We start from the raw sequence: 6,000 nt of genomic DNA on the forward strand, positions 1-6,000 counted from the left end.
AATATGTGATAATCATCCAAAGTATAAGTCGCTAAATGTTAAAAAGGATAAAAGTGGAATTAAAACTTAAAAGTACTATTTCTCTTTACAATTTTATTTTTCTGGGTGGTGAGGAAGGGTGGGGTGGGGGGGGGATGAGGGTGTAGAGGGGTTAATACTACATCCAAGGCATGTTTTTACATGTTCTGGCCTCTGTGTGCCTCACCCATTTTATATTAGATCTCACCCGAATCACCTCATTTATCCTCGTGCAGAGGAGTTCGATTTCAAACCCTGGTCCAAAGAGGAGGAATATGCTATCAATATTCCTTGAATGGTTCACATCTCAAGATCAAGCACCGATGAACATATTGAACTATCCATGTGTCTAAGAGTCCTCATAGTCCAGCCATAACGATACAATTATCAGGAGTACGCTCCACCACTAAACTTATAACCCATCATGTGAGCCTCCCGCCAAGGACCCAGTATGTCAAAAGCAAGAGACACTTTATTTCTCTCTTTTCTTTTTTGCCCCTGCGAACATAAAGTTTTCTTGTAAAAAGATATAAAATTTAAAATAAATCTATAAAAAGTTGCGAAATTAATGGTCCCAATTTCCATATAAAGAGATTGTTTCTATATATATATATATATATATATATATATATATATATTACTACTACTATATAAGGGAGAACTAAGGGCTTTTGTAGTCCTCACAAAAATTTTCAAATTAATGTTAAACTTTTCAATTAATTACTTCTAGGTCCTAATGTTATTTTTTAAAGTTAATTTTACTTTTTTTTTTTAAATTATTTTATTATGTAGGGGAAGGGGAAATGCGGGAGCGGATTACAACGTGGAGATTCGAACCCTCACCAACAAGGTGAAAGTTTAGGTAGCCAGCCAACTGAGCTACTAGATCCCTACGTCAACTTTACTTTTTATTTTTATGGTCTACCTTTTTAAAAGCTGTCGAACACCTACCTTATTTCTTCTTTCACTTTCTTCTATTGATCTTATTTATTATCCTAAAAAAACAATCATTTCTTCGTCAGATATTCTTGCTTCTTGTCGCTCTCTCCTTTTTCCTTTTTCATTTGTTGCATATTGTCCTCCAACTTTTTTTTCCTCCTGTTATTGGTTCGTTGGTTGTAGATTCTTACATGTAGGCATTTCTTTTATTTTATACCTGCATCATTGAATTTGAGAATTTCTGAAAATTTGTTTACTTACATGTAGGCATTTATGTTACATTATATTTCTACTTTACCGAGCTCATGTGTTTACAAAAATTTGTACTAAAATGATTTTCAGGTATAATTTTAAAAATTATTTAGTCAAAACTAAGGATAAAAATCACATTTAACCAGCATAAACCCTTAACACAAAATAATGAGTGCATAGTTTAATAAGTATCAAAACAGATTTATTTTTATCCATAAATAAAATCACACGCTTACAAATTCACAAAAATATGAAAATATTTTTTGATATATGATTTTTGCAAGTTGTAATTATCCTACTTTATCATCTTAGCTTAGGATATCAAATCACTTGTGTCCCTTTGAGATTTGCTAAATTTCCTACTTAACTTTGTTCCTCATAAATAAAGTTTTCGTTAAAAATCATCTAATTGTGTGATGAAGAAACTTTAATAATTATAAAACTTATAAATAAAATATTATTAACCTGCAAATACATTAAATTAGTTATCCGGTAGAAAAATGTACTCCCTCCGTCTCAATTTATGTGATATAGCTTGATTAGGCACGGAGTTTAAGAAAGAAAAGACGGACTCTTGAAACTTATGACCTAAAACAAGTCATAGATATTTGTGTGACTGTAAATCATTTCATTAAGGGTAAAAGCGAAAGTTTTACGTTAGATTAGTTCTAAATATAGAAATGTATCATTCTTTTTTGTACAGACTAAAAAGGAATGTGTATCACATAAATTGGGACAGAAGGAATAGCAAGTTATACTTATTTAATAAAAGATTATTTTTTTATATTTTAGTTTGGGCCCGGGCTTAGTACGGGCCTTCCATAACTAGTATATATATATATATATATATATATATATATATATATATATATGGAGGACTTAATATTTATTCCTTTCTCATGTATAGACGTATGCACTTCAATTTTAATTCTCCGACACATTTATTTCCTCTGTGCACTTTTACTTCTTCACTTTTGACTTTTCACGTTCTTGGTGAATATTTATTCTTTTCTTATGTATAGATGTATGCAGTTTAATTTTAATTCTCCTACACAAATTTATTTCCTTCGTGCACTTTTATTTGTTCACATTTGACTTTTCACGTTCTTTAAGAACTAATAAATCCAACGTGGACATATGTCATAGTACTGAATATTTATTCTCTTCTCATGTATACACATATGCACTTCGATTTTAATTCTCCGGCACATATTTATTTTCTCCGTACACTTTTACTTGTTCACTTTTGACTTTTCACGTTCTTGCTGAATATTTCTTCTCTTCTCATGTATACATATATGCACTTCAATTTTAATTCTCTGACACAAATTTATTTCCTCCGTGCACTTTTACTTGTTCGCTTTTGACTTTTCACATTCTTTAAGAATTAATAAATGAAGTATTCCCTCCGTCCCATATTACTTGGCCACATTACTTGACTTTTTACGTTCTTTAAGAATTGATAAATGAAGAACTCTCTTCGTCCCATATTACTTTGTCACATTACTATATTTGCCTTTTCAAGAATTAATAAATAAAGTACTCCCTTCGTCCCATATTACTTGGCCATATTACTAAAAATATATGTCTATTTTTCTATTCTATATATTTTTTTTATTATATATAAACGCCCAAGGTGGACGAACACAGCAAAAATAAGTTGTACAAAAAGCAACTGAAATTGTACTCCAAGCAGGGACTAACATGTGAACATTTCAGAAGTTGAACATTAATTCTACCTCTTGTGTGTTTACTTTTTAAGTCCCCACGGGTCCGCAGTGTCTTATTGTCCTTTCATCTCCTTCATTTGGCATATACTCCCTTTGTCTCAATTTAAGTGTCTACGTTTGACTAGATACAGAGTTTAAGAAATAAAGTTAGACTTTTAAATCTTGTGGTTTTAAATTAAAAATGTGTATAATATAATAAAATATCCTTTGAATCTTGTGATTATAAACTTGACATATAGGATATTTGAATTGTCAACTTACTAAATCTAAAAAGAGACGGAAACAACCAAAATAAGACAATATTTTTTTATTTAGCAACAAACACCCAATGTGGACGAACACAATAACAATAAGCTGTACAAAAACAACTGAAATTGTACTCTAAGTCGGGACTAATATGTGTACATTTTAGAAGTTTAACATTAATACTATCTCTTATGTGTTTACTTTTTAAGTCCCCACGTGTTCGCAGCGTCTCAATTGTCCTTTCATTTTCTTCATTTGGCATATACTCCCTCTGTCTCAATTTAAGTGTCCACGTTTGACTAGACACGGAGTTTAAGAAATAAAGATAAACTTTTGAATCTAAATTAAAAATGTGTATAATATAATAAAATATCCTTTGAATCTTGTGATTATAAACTTGACATGTAGGATATTTGAATTGTCAACTTACTAAATATAAAAAGAGGCGGATATAACCAAAATAAGATAAATTTTAACAACAATTAAGAAATTAAAGGGGAAAATAAAAGGAAAAGAAAAAAAATATAGAGACTCACTAAGGAGAATCGCAATATCCATTGCAAAATATACGAACCATAAAGACTAACTAAATTGAGTAACTAAATTAATTATGTTGGGCCCCGGGCATAGTTTGCTAGTTATATAATAAGCTTTACTCCCATAGTTAAGTGATAATCGAGGTGATAATAATATTAATTAACCACATTTAGATCTAGGCCTTCCAAAGGCACACGTCATAGGCGGGGTGAAGCTAGTTGTAGGCAAGATGGTACGATTGAAATCCTTCGTCAAAAATTTATGTTGAGCAAATTGGATAAACAAAACCTTTTTTACTATATATGATCTGCTGAATATCTTTGATATAAGGGAAGCTTTCTGTTTGGCCATAGATTTTGGAAGCATATTTTGAAGAATTGTTTTTAAATTTGTGTTTGGCCATAAAATTTTGATAAATTTTGAAAACAAATCTTCAAATTCCTAAATTCTGACTCAAACATGTTTTTGGGTCAAGATCTATATTTTGGCTTTTTCAAAACTTCTAAAAACTACCTCAAACTTTTGAATTTTATAAAAAAATCTCATCTATTTATGACCCCATTAAATCTAACTACGAAGTTCCTTCATTAAAGCCTTATCCATCATGTTTTCACAATTAAAGCAGTCTCTTCTATAAAGTGAAGATTGTTTGTACAATGCGGGAATATTATATTAAAGAATAACTAGTGATTATCGTTGTTTTTTTCTTGCACGGATGGATCTTTGTATTGTAATTTGAATCGTAGTAGCTAATAAGTGTGTTATTGTCACGACCCAGATGCCGCTAAGTCGTGCGGGCACCTACCATAACCCACCTCGGTAGGAGAACCCTTCCCTTAATCAGTTATACAACAATAATCCCTAAATAAAGCGAAATTAATAAAAAGTCTAACATATATTATAAATACCAAGTGCGGAATTGCCAATTCTAAATACCACCCAAGGAAAATGGTCAGAAATAGTACAAGAGCCACTAATTAACGGGTCGGAATAATACATGAGTCTCAAAACTAGAAATACTGTCTAAGAATCAAAGTAAGACAAGTAGTAAAGAAGGAGTCCCAGGGGTGGCGGACTCGTCCAATAAGCTCACCCTAGCAAACTCCGCAGATAGCCTCGGGATCAATGTCGAGGTGCAGAAGTGGTACCGATCTCGTACTCTGCACTCAAAAAAAATGCAGCAAGGTAGGGTCAGTACAAACAACAGTACTGGTAGGTATCATAGGCCGACAACAACTAGCTAACATATACACAGGAAGAAACTGAAAGATAGACATGCTCGCAATCAAGTACAAGTAGAAATCACAATCCATTATATCAGTCTAAATATAGAAAGACATATACAAAATCCAAGGCATCACAGAATGATATGAAGAATGAATACGCAACGCTAGGCAATACAATATAATACAATGCAATGCAATGCCCGTACACACATGCTATGGCGGTGTAGATCGTCGCCCAACAGCCATGACCCACGGGGGACTCGCGAAGTCCATGTACCACTCTCACGATCCCGGTAAGGACCTCGGGCCTCGTTTACTCTCACGATCCCGGTAAGAACCTCGGGCCTCGTGTACTCTCACGATCCCGGTAAGGACCTCGGGCCTCGTGTACTCTCTTCCTTATCATTACTTCCAATCAAGTCACAACACAATCATATAAGACTACAAGCCAACAGATCAGTCAACAATAACAACCTAGTCCATCCCAACTTCGTACCCGAAAGCGTACATGCTTTCTCAGACAGTATCTAACTATACATATGTTTCGCTAATCGAAGTCTAACCAAAAAGGTAAGCCATAACCTACCTCGAAGCCGAACGAGAGCCACGAACAATCAAACTTGAGCTTTACCCTTCCGGAACGCTTCCGAACGATCAAAATCTAACGATTAAATATTCTATGTTAATAAATTACAATTCCATCCACGAATAGGCTCACAATTCATAAATTCTCATCAAGATGCTTTAAAGAGTCCATGTAATTAGTTATCCATTTAAATAAGTTTAGTTAAACCGGCCTACTTAATATTCAAGAAGACCACTGCAACAGTACTCTTATGTTGAGAAACTATCTTGTCAAATTAACCACAAAAAGAATAAGAACATTCCCTACAGTGTGACCTTACGTATAAGCACTATTGCAATTATAACATACTTTATATACATTGACAAACTTTTGTCCCATTAGAAATTTTGAGTGAACATAGCTCCTGCTATAGCACTACGTACTAAGTAGTAACTGTTAAAAAAACACATATAGAGGTTTGCAACAT

The sequence above is a fragment of the Lycium barbarum genome, chromosome 9 (assembly GCF_019175385.1).
Source record: "Lycium barbarum isolate Lr01 chromosome 9, ASM1917538v2, whole genome shotgun sequence".
NCBI classification, from domain to species: Eukaryota; Viridiplantae; Streptophyta; class Magnoliopsida; order Solanales; family Solanaceae; genus Lycium; species Lycium barbarum.